The 16,742-nt window shown below is 40.3% G+C and overlaps 1 non-coding gene across 1 annotated transcript; it reads right to left on the minus strand.

The window, feature by feature from the left end:
- Positions 1–15,895: 15,895 nt before the first annotated feature.
- On the minus strand, positions 15,896–15,968 carry TRNAK-UUU (transfer RNA lysine (anticodon UUU)). The gene has a single exon. It is a non-coding gene; the product is annotated as a tRNA-Lys (tRNA).
- Positions 15,969–16,742: the final 774 nt, after the last annotated feature.

The following is a 16,742-nucleotide window of genomic DNA, read 5'->3' on the forward strand; positions in this document are numbered from 1 at the left end:
TGTAGAGGGTGAATAAAGACTGAAAAAATGTACTTTGAGATTTGGGGGTTAGAAATTCATTTGTGATACTTGTGGAAAATAAATCAGCTTGCCTCAAGACTGGTCTAGAACCCTGAGATTTATCATGGTGAAAACTCAATTCTCTGAACTACGTAAGAAGATATTTAAAAAACAAAAATCATTTCCTGGTACCAGATTTCTAGTGCCTGTTAGCCTTTTCTCATCATAGTTTGCACAAATATGAGCCTTTGCGAATACTTATAAAAATAACACTGAGTCTTTTTCAAAATTGGCAGAACATGGTTTGTCTGTCAGACTTGTTCTTTCAGTGGGCTCAGGGGATTTGTACAATAAGAACAAGGAACAGTGTGTGGTAGGTTTCAATTAAAGAGAAAACTAGAGTGTCACACACAAAACTGATGGGAATGTGTATATGTTTACCTGTGTGTCTGTGTATGTGTGCGTAAATACTGGGTGGTGTCTTGGCTGTTTGATGCTGTAAAAGCAGTATGTGTAATGTCAAGCAACCCTCATTACAGTATCATTCAGAATAGTTTGACTGTCCTAAAAATGTCTGTGCTCCACTATTCATCCCTCCAAACCACTCTGAATTGCTGGCAGCCACTGATCTTTTCACTGTCTAAAATTTTGTCTTTTCTAGAATGTCATGTATTTGGAATAATACAATATGTAGCATATCAGACTAACTTCTTTCACTTAGCAATATGCATTTAAGATTACTCTGTCACTTTTCATAGCTTGAAAGCTCACTTATTTTTGTTCGTGAATAATACTCCATTATATGGATGTGCCACAGCTTGTTTATTCATCTATTTAAGGACATCTTGATTGTTTCCAATTTCTAGCAATTATCAGTAAAGCTGCTATAAACATTTGTGGGCAGGTTTTTGGTGGACATAAACTTTTATTTCCCTGGTAAATACCTAGATGCACAACGGCTGAATCATATATTTGCATATGCCTATGTGTCTGTATGGGCTCTACTTTGCCCCTGATGGACTTGTTCTAATTTTCTTCAACTTCATCTTGAACTTCCATAGGAGCAATTGATGGCCTGTTCCACAGTCGTCCCCTGGCCTTGTTCTGACGAATGACATTGAGCTTTACCGTCATCTCTTTCCACAGATATAGTTGATTTGATTCATGTGTATTGCGTATGGTGAGGTCCACATGTATAGTTGCCGTTTATGTTGTTGAAAAGAGGTATTTGCACTGAAGAATTAATTGGTCTTTCAAAATTTTATCATGCAATCTCCGGGACCGTTACTATTACCATATTTTCCAACAACCAATCCTTCTTTGTTTCCAACTTTCACATTCCAATCACCAGTAATTATTAATGTGTCTTGACTGCATGTTTGATCAATTTCAGACTCAAAAATTGGTAAAAATCCTCAATTTCTTCACCTTTGGCATTAGTGGTTTGTCCATAAATTTGAATGACAGTTGTATTAACTGGTCTACCTTGTAGGCATGTGGCTATTATCCTATCACTGACAGCATTGTACTTAAGGATAGACCTTGAAATGTTCTTTTTGGTGACGAATGCAACCGCATACCCTCTTCAAATTGTCATTCCCAACATAGTAGGCTATGTGATTGTCCGTATCAAAATGTCCAATACTGTCCATTTCAGCTCACTAATGCCTAAGATATTGATCTTGATGCATTCCATTTCAATTTTGACATCTTCCAATTTTCCTAAATCCATGCCTCCTATATTCCACATTCCAATTATTAATGAACATTCGTACATGTTTCTTCTTGTTTTGAGTTGTGCCACATCAGCAAATGAAGGTCCTAGGAGACTGACTCCATTCACATCATTAAGGTCGACTGTACTTTGAAGAGGCAGTTTATCCCCAGTCATATTTTTTGTGCCTTCCAACATGAGAGGCTCATCTTTCACCACTATATCAGACAATGTTCTGCTGCTAGTCATAGGTTTTCGCTGGCAAATTTTTTCAGAAGTAGACTGCCAAGTCCTTCTTCCTAGTCTGTCTCAGTCTGGAAGCTCAGGTGAAATCTGTCTCCCAAGGGTGACTCTGCTGGTATTTGAAATACCAGTGGCAAAGTTTCCAGTGTCACAGCAACATACAATACTACGGCATGACAAACTGACAGACATATGATGGACCATCTCAAGAATAGATTTGACACATTGAACATGAATGGTCGAAGAGTAGACAAGTTCTAGAATGACATCAAGGGCGTCATACATGAAGAAAGCAAGGGGTCATTAAAAAAGAGAGGAAAGAAAGAAAAGACCAAAATGGATGTCAGAAGATACTCTGAAACTTGCCCCTGAACACAGAGTAGGTAAAGTGAAAGGAAGAAATAATGAAATAAAAGAGCTGAACAAAGGATTTCAAAGGGTGGCTCAAGAAGCCAAAGTAAAGTATTATAATGAAATGTGCAAAGACCTGGCATTAGAAAACCAAAACGGAAGAACACACTCGGCATTTCTCAAGCTGAAAGAATTGAAGAAAAATTCCAGGCTTAAGTTTCAATATTGAAGAATTCTACAGGGAAAATAATAAATGGTGCAGGAAGCATCAAAAGAAGATGGAAAGAATACACAAGGTCATTGTACCAAAAAGAATTAGTCAACATTCAACCATTTCTGGAGGTAGCATATGATCAAGAACCTACGCTACTGAAGGAAGAGATCCAAGCTGTACTGCAGGCACTGGCGAAAAACAAGATTCCAGGAATTGACAGAATTCCAATTGAGATGTTTCAAGCAGATGCAGTGCTGGAGGTGCTCACTCATCTATGCCAAGAAATTTGGAAGACAGCTACCAGGCCAACCAGCTGGAAGAGATCCAAATTTGTGCCCATTCCAAAGAAAAGTGATCCAGCAGAATGCAGAAATTATTGAAGAATGTCATAATACAACATACAAGTAAAATTTTGCTGAAGATCGTTCAAAAGAAGTTGCAGCTGTACATCAACAGGGAACGGCCAGAAGTTCAAGAAGAATTCAGAAGAGGATGTGGAAGGGGGGATGTCATTGCTTATGTCAGATGGATCTTGGCTGAAAGTAGAGAATACAAGATATTTACCTGTGCTTCACTGACTATGCAAAGGCATTCAACTATGTGAATCATAACAAATTATGGATAACATTGTGAGGAATGGGAATTCAAGAACACTTAATTATGCTCATAAGGAACCTCTACATAGACCAAGAGGCATTCATTTGAACAGAATAGGGGGATAATGCCTGGTTTAAAGTAAAGAAATGTGTGTCAGTGTTGCATCCTTTCACTATACTAATTCAAACCATATGCTAAGCAAATAATCCAAGAAACCAGACTACATGGAGAAGAAGGAGGTACCAGGGTGGGAGGAAGACTCATTAACAACCTGTGATATGCAGATCACACAACTTTCCTTGCTGAAAATGAAGAGGACATGAAGCACTTACTGGTGAAGACCAAAGATCACAGCCTTCAGTATGGATTACACCTCAACATAAAGAAAACAAAAATCCTCACGATCGGATCAATAAGCAACATCATGATAAATGGAGAAAAGATTAAAGCTGTCAAGGATTTCATTTTACTTGGACCCACAACCAACACCCATGGAAGCAGCAGTCAAGAAATCAAACAACGCATTACACTGGGCAAATTTTCTGCAAAAGACCTCTTTAAAGTGTTAAAAAGCAAAGATTTCATCTTGAGGACTAAGGTGCACCTGACCCAAGCCATGGTGTTTTCAATTGCCTCATATGCATGTGAAAGGTGGACAATGAATAAGGAAGACTGAAGAAGAATTCATACCTTTGAATTATGGTGTTGGTGAAGAATGTTGAATATACATACCATGGACTGCCAGAAGAACAAAGAAATTTGTCTTGGAAGAAGTACAGGCAGAATTCTCCTTAGAAGCAAGGATGGGGAGACCTCATCTCACATACTTTGGACCTGTTATCAGGATGGACCAGTCCCTGGAGAAGGACATCATGCTTGGTAAAGTAGAGGGTCAGTGAAAAAGAGGAAGACTCTTAAAAAAATGGATTCACACAGTGGCTACAACAAGCATAACAATGCTAGTGAGAATGGTACAGGACCGGTCAGTGTTTTATTTTGTTGTACATAGGGTCACTATGAGTCAGAACTGACTCCACAGCATCTGACAACAACATGTTTATGTTAGTCTACATTTAGCTTTGTAAGAAACTGCTAGGCTATCTTCCAAAGTAGCTGTACTATTTTGCATTTTCCCGGTAATGAGTGAGAGTTCCTGTAGCTCCACATCCTTGCCAGCATGTGGTGTTGTCAGTATTAGGATTTTAGCCATTCAAATAGCTGTGTAGACACCCTGGTGGGGTAGTAGTTAGGAGCCTGGCTGCTAACCAAGATGCTGGCAGTTCAAACCACCAGGTGCTCCTTGGAAACCCTATGGAGCCTTTTTCTGCCCTCTAGGATCACTGTGAGTCAGCACTGACTCAACAGCAGCTAACAAGAACAGCAACAGTAGGTACGTAATGGTATCGCATCATTGTTTTAATTTGTAATGCCCTAGTGGTATGTGGGAGTCCCTGGGTGGTGGAAATGGTTAAATTTTTAGCTACTAACTGAATGATTGATTAATTGGTGGTTTGGAGCCACACAGAGTTGCCTCAGAAGAAAGGCCTGGAGATGTACTTCCACTAAAAGCCATGTGAAGCACATTCTACTCATGGGGGAATTGGTTTTTTTTTTTTTTTTTTTTTAAGACATATGCCACCTGTATATCTTCTTTGCTGGGGTATCTCTTCAGATATTTTACCCACTTTCTAATTGGGTTGCTTGTGTTTTTATTGTTGAGTTTTAGGAGTTCTTTGTATATCTTGGAAACCCTGGTGGTGTAGTGGTTAAGCGCTACTGCTGCTAATCAAAGGGCTGGCAGTTCAAATCCACCAGGTGCTCCTTGGAAACTCTATGGTGCAGTTCTACTCCGTCCTATGGGGTCGCTATGAGACGGAATTGACTCGACGGCACTGGGTTTGGGCTTGGGCTTGGGCTTGGCTTGTATATCTTGGATCCACCACAATGACCAGGTACCAACGAATTGATTATGACTCATGGCAACCCCATGTGTAGCAGAGTACGGCTTGGACTCAATTCCTTCCTCAGATATGACTTTTGCCTCGTGTATTTTGATGCTCTGTTGTTAGGTGCATACACATTCAGGATTGTTATGTCTTCTTGGAGAATTGACCCTTTAATCATTATGTAACCCCTTCTTTATTTTTGATAATTTTCCTTGCTCTGAAATCTGACTTGCCTGACGTTAGTATAGCAGCTCCAGCTTTCTTTTGATTAGTGTTAGTATGGTATCTTTCTCCATCTTTTTACTTTTAATCTACCCATGTTTTTATGTTTAAAGTGGATTTCTTGTAAACAACATGTAGTTTTTAATCCACTTGGATAGTCTGTCTTTTAAATGTTATTGTAATAGTTAATGTTATGTGTCAACTTGGCTAGGATGTGATTCTCAGTAGCTTGGCATGTGCTCTTCCATAATTTAGTTACCTTCCATTTTGTGATCTGATGTGAGCAACCAGTCGGTTGAAAGAGGAATTTCCTTGCAGTGTAGCCTGTCTCCAGTACATAAAGGGATGTTCTCGCAAAATTCACTCTCTCTAGACTCTTTACTCTTCTCAGCACCTGACCTCCAGTCTTTGGGCCTATGCCTGCAGAAGTCTCTAGGCTGCTGCTTGACTAGCAGACTTTGGATTTGACAGCCCCTGCAACCCTATGAGGTGTCAGAGATTTTCAGCCTGCTACCAGACCCATGGATTTGTGACTTGCCAGTCCCCACTATTACAGGAGCCATTTCCTTTAGGTGAATTTCTCTGTATATATTTGTCATGGATTGAAATATGTCCCCACAAAAGTGTGTGTATCAACTTGGTTAGGCCATGATTCCCAGTATTGTGTGGTTGTCCTCCATTTTGTGATTGTAATTTTATGTTAAGACCATTAGGATGGGATTGTAACACCACCGTTACTCAGGTCACCTCCCTGATCCAGTATAAAGGGAGTTTCCCTGGGATGAGATAAAAGGAAAGAGAAGCAAGCAGAGAGTTGGGGACCTCATACCACCAAGAAAGCAGCACAGGGAGCAGAGCGCGTCCTTTGGACCCGGGGTCCCTGTGCCTGAGAACCTCCTTGACCAAGAGGAGATTGAGGACAAAGACCTTCCTCCAGAGGTGACAGAGATAGAGAAAGACTTCCCCTGGGGCCGATGCCCTGAATTTGGACTTGTAACCTACTAGACAGTGAGAAAATAAATTTCTCTTTGTTAAAGCCATCCGCTTGTGGTATTTCTGTTGTGGCAGCACTAGATGGCTGAGACAATATTTATATGCATTTTTCTCTGGTTTTCCTCCTCTGGAAAACCCAGACTAAGATACATATATTTAAATCATTTGCATTTAAAGTGATAGCAATACTGTTTAATTAATATCTACCATATTAGCAACTGCTTTCTATTCATTGCCCTGGTTATTTGCTTCTTTGTCTGTTTCTTTTGCCTTCTCTAGTTTAATTGGGCATTTGGGCAATTTGCATGACTGGATTTTTTTGCCTTTCTTAGCTGCTCCTTGAAAACCCTATGGGACAGTTATACTCTGTCCAGTTTGGAATCAAAATGATGGCAAGGGGTTTGGTTTGGTTTTATTTATTGTTGTTTTAAACAAATTGTTACCTGTTGTCAGTTAAAAGTAAGAAGAATAAGAGATGAAAAATGTCACTTACCACTTTGTAGAAGACCTCAGGAATGTGTAAGTGAAGCAGAGGATGATAAAAATATGTATATATACAACCTGACTGGAGTTGAAAAAAATCAGTAAAAATTGTAGTGAGAGATGATACAGATGTTAATGTAACTTTTCTCACATAGTTCCCTGTTGGATAGATGTAGAGTAAAACTGTGAGAGCTGGACTTGATGGGACTGCCTTGTTTTTCTTGGTCTTGAAAGTTTTCTGCCTTTGACAGGGTACAGTGTCACCACTTTTCTATCTCTCTTTTTAGTGGAAAATATTTGAGTTTTTCTTCTATGACAGGTTTCTGCCTTACACTGGTTCTGGTTTTTGCAGGTTTTACTGTATTATCCTCAGTTCTGTTAGAATCCCAAAGCCTTGGGTTGCAATTGTCCTGTAATAAAGTGAATCATAGTAATTCTAGAAAACTACACATGACTGCCAAACCCAGGATTGAGCCAGGGATCTCCAGATCATCGGTCTATCCTCTCCCAACTAAGCTATTTCAGCTGCCTGAAAGTACCTGTTTTAGCCATTCTTTCAAAATTGTACTTAACTTTCATTTGCAATGCCCTTGTGTTTTTGAATACCTAATCTTAATGTATCCAATATAATCTGCTCTCTAATCCAAAATTATATGGGCTCCTTTGCCACCCATGTCTGAAAATAACATTCAGTTTTTTGAGAGGGGATGAGTTCATAGAGGATGAGGAAGACAAAAAGGGGAGGAATATGTAAAACAGAAAGAAGCTTTTCTGCTTGTTCCCCTCTGGATATTCCAGGCTCTAAACACTGCTCAGAAAACCAAGTGAATTTCAAATGAAAGGACAGAGCCTATTCTTTCTCTCTTCTTTCAGTCCTTCTTTTCCTGTCATGCTCCTCAATGACGCTGGAAAAGGGAAGAGAGGATTATTGAGCACAATAACATGGGAGCAAGCTTTTTGCTTCTGATGGAGAAATCTTGAATAAGCCATTCTGTTTTCTCCATTTCCTTCTTTGTTCCTTGTCTTCCTTGTGCTGACACAGCTGCCCTGGGTGGCGAGGAGACACAGGCTGTAGAAAATGGGAAACAACTCAAGGCAATCCATCAGGTAATGTGTTTATCTCCACATGAGTATGCAAAAAAGCTGTTTTAAAAAGGAGGAAAGTACAAAAGTGTTGGGAATTGGTTTCAAACCTTCTCAAGATTAGGATACACTCTCATTGGGCCATGCCTCTCTCACTACAAAGACATCATGAAGATCCTCCTTAAAATATCACCTATGTTTATAAGGGATCTTCACAGATTCGATAGTTGGCCAGAAAGAAAAACCCACTGTTTCAAATCTCACTATTTCTTAAGCCTTTAAATTGTGTTCTCTTAACTGCTATACCAGGAAATACTTAAGGAGATCATAGACCAAATAACACTGTTTCTGCTGCTAGGACATTTCATTCCATCAGCCTGCTCTGAAGTCCCCTTCTTAATAAACTGCCTGGTGACATTTTTCACAACGACAAGGAAAGGTCTATGATGGAACTTCTGTATTTTCAACTTTTCTGCTCTTTCTCCACCTTTTCTTTTTTTCTCTTCTTACAAAGTTTTTCAAGCCCTCTTCTCTTGAAGAAGGAGCCTTGGTGGCACAGAGGCTAAGAGCTTGGGTGCTAATCAAAAGGTCTGCAACTCAAATCCAAATCCACCAATAGCTCCTTGGAACCCCTATGGGGCAGTTTTACCCTGTTCTATAGAGTCGCTATGAGTTTGGTTTTTTTCTCTTTAAGAAGAAGGGATTGCTGCAGTTGTTGTTAGGTGCCATCAAGTGGCTTCCAACTTATAGCGACCCTATGTACAACAAAAAAGAAATACTGTCCAGTCCTGTGCTGTCCTCACAGTCGTTATTATGCAGCTACTGCATCAATCCACCTCAGTGAGAGCCTTTCTCTTTTTTGGTGAACCTCCAACTTGCTTGCTGATAATGAAGGGAACTTAAAGTACCTGGGATCCAGGTAGTCTGTAGTCAGCAGAAATCAAACCTGTGCAGGACAGCCCAGTGCATTTCTAGTCCATCCCCTGAACCTCTAGGACACAACTACAGTTGACTTTCTTAAAGCCTTTTTTCCCACCAGGAACTGGACCTGTGCCCCTTGCAGCCACTTCCAAAGCTGGTCTGGTGGGCTGCAACCACTGGGCGTTATTAATTATAAGGAAAGTGCAAAGTAAAAACACATTGAAATAATACCCCCTTCACCAAAATGGATTAAGATAAAAGAACTGAAAATATCAAGTGTTGCTGATGATATGGAACAACTGAAAATTTCATACATTGCTGATGACACTGTCAACTGGCACATCCATACTTGTACATTATTTAGAAATATTGCCTAGAACAAAACATATTTATAACCTATAACCCTGAAACTCCACAGCTGCGTTTAGACCCAATAAAAATGAATGCTTATTGCCCTTGAAAGATAAGTACAAAAATGTTCATAGCAGCATTAGTTTTATATGACGGCATAGTGGATAAGTGCTGTGACTGTTAACCAAGAGGTCGGCAGTTCTAATCTGCCAGGCGCTCCTTGGAAACTCTATGGGGCAGTTCTACTCCGTCCTATAGGGTCGCTATGAGTTAGAATCAACTCGATGGCAGTGGGTTTGGTTGTTTTTTTTGTTGTTGTTGTTTTTTTTGGTATGTACATCAACAGCAAAACAAATGAAAAAATTGTGGTGTACAGTATTAGTACAGTGAAATATGACAGCAATAAAAAAGAACTACTGCTATTAGACACAAGATGGATGTATCTAATAAAAATTACCTTGAATGATTCTATACTCAGATGAACACATGTTGTATGATTCCATTTATAGTTTTTCAAAACAGGAAAATGGTGGTAGAGGTCTGAAGATTGGAATTGATTGGGATAGATACAAGGAGCTTCTGAGAGCTGAACATTTCTTTACCTTGGTCTGGATGCTGGTTATATGAGATACACATGTAGTAACTCATCAAGCTGAATAATTAAGTTATATGCATTTTACTCTTTGTGAGCTAAGCCTCAGTTTAAACAAAAAGAAGACAGATTTCCTTGGCTATCTTCTCACTTTCAGTACATCCTGTCTCTTCATTAATGCTGCTCATATTGTGGTCTGCAGATAGGTGCTTTCTAAGAACTGTGTTTCATGGTCTGTGAGCATTAGACTCTTTTGTATCAATTAGACTGTGACAGGATATTGGACGCCTCCTATTAAATAAAGTAGAAACAATTTCAGGAATTGGGTGAGTGGAATGTGGTGCTGGCCACTTAATGGTCAAGCAGTAGAACGTGTTGCCACTTACGATATTGTAAGATTGGTTAGATGCCTATAATCCAAGAGAATACACAAATCTGAGGAAGTATTATTTACTTTTGTAATTTGTCATTTTAAAATGATATTAATCTTAATCAAGCCTACTTTGTATATTTACAGTTTACCATTATTAGCTAAAATAAAACAAATAATAATAATAAGTTGTCTTTCGGTTGATTCTGATGAATGGTGACTCCACCTGTACAAGAGTACAATTGTGCTTCATAGGATTTTCAATGGCTGATTTTTTTCAGATGTAGAGAGCCCAACATTTCTTCCCAGGGCTTCTGGGTGGATTCTAACATTCAACTTTTTGGTTATCAGCCCAATGTGTTAACCATTTGCACCACCCAGGGGCTCTGTTAGCTAAACAGAGAAGTCAAATTTATTTGTAACCCTAATTTGCATGTGTGTTAAGGAGGCTAGAGAAGCCAGAAGACAAGTAGTGTAGTGTATGTGCCAGAGTGCTGTGGTCTGAAAACAGGCCGAGGCATGACAGAAAATAAAGAAAAAAAAAAATTTTTTTTTTTTCTTTGGAGAACAGAAAATAAAGAAGAAACACTCTGTTGGGTGATAGCTTGTCTTTTAGAATTGGCCTCTCTGGAAGGAATGAGAAATTTGCAGCAGCTGAAGACCATCTGCAAAGTGAATTTTAATAAAAGCCCTCCATGTGTCCTCACAGGTTCTCAAACCAGTTTCCAATGAGCAAAGAGTCGAGGCTTTCTGCCTTAACATTTCGGTGAGACCATCGATTCGGATGTAAATTTTTAAAGTATTTCCTGCAAAAATATTTAAGATTCTTTTACAATTTCTTTCTCCCCAGTGTGAGGTTCAAGCCTTCTCAATTCGAAGAAAAAAATTCATCTTCCTTCCATTTCTCCCTGCTCTGCAGTTGACCTGAACGAGCCCGGGCCTATGCTGGTAAGATATTACACTGGGTGTACAGGGGAGGGAAGAAATTATCAAGTGACATGGAAAATGAAGATACCAACTACATGTGAATCTCAATACAGAGATTAAAATGGGCATGCATGGGACTAGAAGTCTGCTGAAGTATTGTGAAAACTTCATTCTGGAGTGCACAGCTGAACGAGAGAGGCAAGAGGTGGGGTAGGGTGAAAGGAAGGAAGAGAAGGAGAAAAAGGAGAGAGAGGAAGAGGGCAAGGAAAAGAGAAGCAGGCTTGTCCCAGAAGAGAAATCTGTTCATTTTGCCCAAGACTTCCTTGCCTTTGAGAGTGATTCACTGCTCTTTCCTTCCTGGGGTAGACAGGCTGACCACTGTGGAGGGCTCATGTGAGGCTGAAATTTCTTTTTCATTTTGAGTTTTTATTTATTTATTTTTTATTGTACTTTAGATGAAGGCTTACAAAACAAACTAGTTTATCATTAAACAGTTAGTACGCATATTGTTTTATGACATTGGCTAATGACCCCACGACTTGTCAACATTCTTCCTTCTCGCCCTTGGTTTCCCTATTACCTTCCTATCGCCTCCTGCCTTCTAGTCCTTGTCCTTGGGCTGTTGTGCCCATTCGGTCTAGTTTTGTCTTATGGGCATATCTAATCTTTGGCTGAACCTCAGGAGTGACTTCATTACTGAGCTAAAAGAGTGTCCAGGGGCCATAATCTTGGGGTTTCTCCAGGTGAGGATGAATTTTTGTTTGCAATTCAGACATCGTTGGTATTGGTGGCTTCAGTGGTAGCTGCAGGGATTTCCCAATTTCCACCCATGGAGTGGTAGGAGTGGTATTGAGAGTAGAAGAAGTACAGGCAGGCAGCTTTTAGATTAAGCACCACTGTGACTGGGGAAGTTCACTAGGTTTTGCTTAAATGCAAATAATAATAATTTTTAAAAAGTTCCCATTTCTTTGCTCTGCATATTTCTAACTCTTAAAAGAAGCCTATTAAAACCCAGCTGTCTTGGTTATCTATTGCTGCTGTAACAGAAATACCACAAGTGGATGGCTTTAACAAAGAGAAATGAATTTTCTCACAGTCTAATAGGCTACAAGTCCAGATGTAGGACATCAGCTACAGAGAAACTCTTTCTCTGTCTTTCGGCTCTAGGGGAAGGAACTTGTCATCAATATTTTCTTTGTCTGGGAGTTTCTCAGTGCAGGAACCTCAGGTCCAAAGTATGCACTCTACCCCCAGCTCTGCTTTCTTGGTGGTATGAAGTCCCCCATCTCTGCTCTTTTCTCTCTTTTATATCTCAGAAGAAATTGTCTTAAAGCACAATGTAATCTTGCAGATTTCATCAATACAACTGCCGCTAATCCCATCCCATTAGCATCATGCTGATAGGATTTACAACACTTAGAAAAACCACACCAGGTGACAAGATGGTGGACAATAAATTGATACACATATTTTTGGGGGACACAATTCAATTCATGACACCAACTTTTTTCTAAAGAAATTCTATGTGGCCCCTCTACTCTTTACATCCTGCTTTTAGCTTAGAAAGAGGGAGCTGTGACCACAAAAAGTCAGAGACTCTGTACAATTGGTAATAACTACATAAGCATCAATTTTTAGCATAGGTGCAGAGGCTATGTAGTTTAGTCCTTCCCAAGTCAACTAGGTAACCTCAAAATTGGCTTAGGCATGGCCTGTGACAGACAGATAGAAGGTGCATAGTTACAGCTTTTGGAGAGAAGAGAAAAGGGGGCGATGCATTATAAAAGACCTCCAGGTCACTTGGCCTCTCACCTCTTCTGCTGCAACTGATCCCCAATTCCTACAGAGAAAGGAGACTTCTCCTTGACTCCAAGCCTTCCTCTGCAAGGTCTCTGTACAAGATTTTCTCCTAGTTTAGGTCAAAAAACAAAAAGTCTTTTAGTTCATATTCTGGATTGTATGATCAAATCCAAATGGATATATATATTGAAGTTGTCAAGGATTTCATTTTACTTGGATCCACAATCAACACCCATGGAAGCAGCAGTCAAGAAATCAAAAGATCCATCGCATTGGGCAAATTGGCTGCAAGAGATCTCTTTAAAGTGCTGAAAAGCAAAGATGTCACCTTGAAGACTAAGGTGAGGCTGGCCCAAGCCATGGCGATTTCAATCGCATTATATGCATGTGAAAGCTGGACAATGAATAAAGAAGACCGAAGAAGAATTGACCCCTTTGAATTGTGGTGTTGGCAAAGAATATTGCATGTACCATGGACTGCCAAAAGAACAAACAAATCTGTCTTGGCTTTAAGTATGTCATTCCTTTGCCTTCTTGCCTACATGGTTTCTGCTGAGTAAAAATCAGAGCTTATTCTTACTGACTCTCATTTGTAGGTGACTTTTCGTATATCCCTAGCTGCTCTTAAAATTCTCTGTTTACCTTTGGCTTTGGCAAGCTTGATTATGTCTCAGCGACTTCCTTTTAGGATCTACCTTGTGTGGGGTTCAATGAGCACCTTGGATGGATATCTTCTCATCTTTCACAATATCAGGGAAGTTTACTGCCAACAGATCTTCAACAATTCTCTCTGTATTTTCTGTTACCCACCTCTGTTCTGGTACTCAGATCACTTGTAGGTTATTTCTCTTGATAGAGTCCCACATAATTCTAAGGATTTCTTCTTATAATTCTTTTATCTGATTTTACCTCAAATATGTCAGTGTCAAGTGCTTTGTCTTCCAATCTCAATAATTCTGACATCCGTTTCCTCAGTTCTGCTCCTTTGACTTTCTACTGAATTGTGTAATTCTGAAATTTTATTGTTAATCCTTTGAATTTCTGTTTGCTGTCTCTCTGTGAACTCTTGCAGCCTATTAAATTTGTCATTATGCACTTCTCTAATCTTCTTAAGTTCCTCTAATGCTCTGTCTGTGCCTTCCTTGTCTTGTTCTGCATTTTGCCTGATCTCCTTCCTGATCTCTTGAGAAGTTCTCTATATTAATCTTTTGTATTCTGCCTTTGATAATTCCAGGAATGTCCCTTCCTCTGGAAGATTTCTTGATTCTTTATTTTGGGAGCTTTGCTAAAGCTGTCATGGTCTGCCTTTTTATGTGATTTGATATTCACTGTTGTCTCTGAGCCATCGATAAAGTTATTGTATTTATTTATTTTATGTTTACTTACTGTGTCCTAGCTTCTTGGTTTATTTCATTTTGATATGTGCCCAAATAAGTTGCTCAGGTGAACTGGTTTGATTATTGATGCCTTTGAAGCTCTAATGTCCTCTCACCAGTTGGTTGGAGCTGTTACTAGGTATATGAGTCCAGGAGTCAGTTCACTTGTATGGATTCAGCTCAGGTGTCCAGGTAGTCGGTCACCAAGTGTGTGGAGCACGCTCTCACCTACAGTCTTAGATGAGCAGGTATGATTGGTGTAGGCACAAGTATCTGTTTGCAGTAGGGAGCGATGCCCTGAGCAGGGCAGGGGACTGATAACAACCCCTGAGTGCCTGTGAGGAAAATGTGTCCCTGGTTCCCAGAGTGCCTGGGTGGGTGTGTTTTGCAGCCACACTATGGGCTCACAATGCTGTTGGCTGTAAGACTGAGAGACACCACTTGGCCTTGGATCCCTGTCAAGGGTGGCTAGGTCACATAGGTGAAGCCACCAGTCCTCAGGCCCGTGATGTGGTTAGGTGAGGACCATGCTTAATAGGCAGAGCAATGTCAGAAGTCACGAACCTGACTCTTCACCATATAGCTGAAACAGTTGACATTAGTCTTCAGGTATATACCCTGTTAAACTGTGCTAATGAGGGCCTACACTGTTGAAATGGTCCCACACAGGTCCATGCAGGTTTGAAAGTCCATGGACCACTTATGCCTGTGCTTAGGCAGAGGAACTGTTTCTGCCCTGAGTTCCCAGTTTACAGGAGCTGGCAGATTATTTTTCCCCCTTGTTTGTTAATTTGTTCCTTCTCCCAGGCTGGGAGGATGGCTCAGGGCTCAAGGCATGTCCTACTTCCGGCCCAGGGAAAGCAGCTATCACTGAATCCTGCTTAGGACCCAGTGCAGGGTGGGGAGGGATCAGTTAAATGGGAGAGAGTTTTTTCCAAACGGGTGTTTTTTTGGCCCCTGGGTTAGATTAGATGCAATCCTTATCTTTTGCTAAGAGCATCACTTTTCACTGATTCTGTAAGCATGAGTGAACTCTCCATCAATCAGTCTCTTCCAATGTGGAAAACATGTCCTGAACACCTCTGCTTGCCTCACCAAGCTTGTGCCAGCAGATCTGGCCTGAGGGGTGCTGGTTCCCACCAGGTCAGGTCTGGCAGCTCCTCACTGCTTCTGAACAATCTCTCCCTCCCCCTGCCACTTGGTCCAATTCCTCAACTTTTCCTTCGATATTCAGGGCTCGTAGATTGTCATATATAATTTATTCACTTGTTTTTTTAGGTCTTTGTTATAAGAGGGACCACCAGAAGCATATGACTATTCTACCATCTTGGCCCTGGCTCTGAAGTTTGTTTTTAGAAACTTTCATCTCATTTGGAAGAATGGGGCTGCCTCAACTTTTTCTGACCCCTTGTGGGCAGTGTAGAACTCCTCCAAAGTGTTTTCTAGGCTTTTACCATTCAGAAGCAGATTACCAGGCCTGTCTTCTGAGGAACCTCTTGGTGCGTTCAGACCCCCAACCTTTTGGCTATTAATTAAGCATTTAACCCTTTGTCCTTTCTCTGTTCTCCCTGCTCTATTCTGACTCTTGTTGAGCAAAGAGCAGGAAGAGATGAGTCAAGAAGCCTATAGTAAATGTCTGGAAGAGTTCCTCTAAGGGGCAGTGGAATGTCAATAGGCTTCTAAGGGAAATAACTAGGGTAAAAAGAGAATAACGCCTGAACAGGGACTTGAACCCTGGACCCTCAGATTAAAAGTCTGATGCTCTACCAACTGAGCTACCCAGGCCTCTACATTCAACTTTCCTTGAGTACCTAATGGAGGTTTTATATAGGTCAGTTGGTTTTATGTTTCATGTCCTGGTTCCCAGATTAAAAAAAAAAAAAAAATTATAGCTTCTTTGAATTTCTCCTGCCTGTCAAGGAGTTTCTGTTCCAAAAAGATGTCATAGCACTAGGAGAATTTCCCTTCCTTCTGTCTTGTCTTCTGTCTCTTTAGGCTTTCGAAAACAGACTTGGTCACCTAGACAAAGCACTACCGGCTTTCAGAACACATTGCTACACCCAGAGGGTTTCATGCCCACCTGCATCTATTTTTCTTAAAGCAACACTCATGCTACTCTTTTATGCATTCCTTTACATTGTCTTATACATTTTTCTTGCATCATTGGGAGGCAGAGGAGAAAAGAGATAAAAGAGAGGAAAACTGAAGACCAAAGAGAATGTTCCATAATGGTGGGGCAAGCAAAGATGCATGGGTTTAGTCTTCTGCACCTCTTTGCTTGCTTTTCTTCTTGATGCCCTTCGTTACCATCTGTGAGCCACTTCTTTTCATTTTATTTCTCCTCCTCATTCTCTTTGGTCTCCGTTTTCTCTTCCTCCTTCAGGTCTTCATGTCATGAATACTATTTGCTATTCAGATCCAAGTGAAAATGATAATTTTCTTGACGAATTAGTGTACTTTACTACATCCAGAATATGACCTAAGATAGTTTTGAGTTTTGACCCAAACCTGGAGAAAATACTGTACAAGGGATCTGGGAACAAATGGGGAAGTTTTGGA

Source organism: Loxodonta africana, chromosome 1 (genome assembly GCF_030014295.1).
Source record: "Loxodonta africana isolate mLoxAfr1 chromosome 1, mLoxAfr1.hap2, whole genome shotgun sequence".
Taxonomy (NCBI): Eukaryota; Metazoa; Chordata; class Mammalia; order Proboscidea; family Elephantidae; genus Loxodonta; species Loxodonta africana.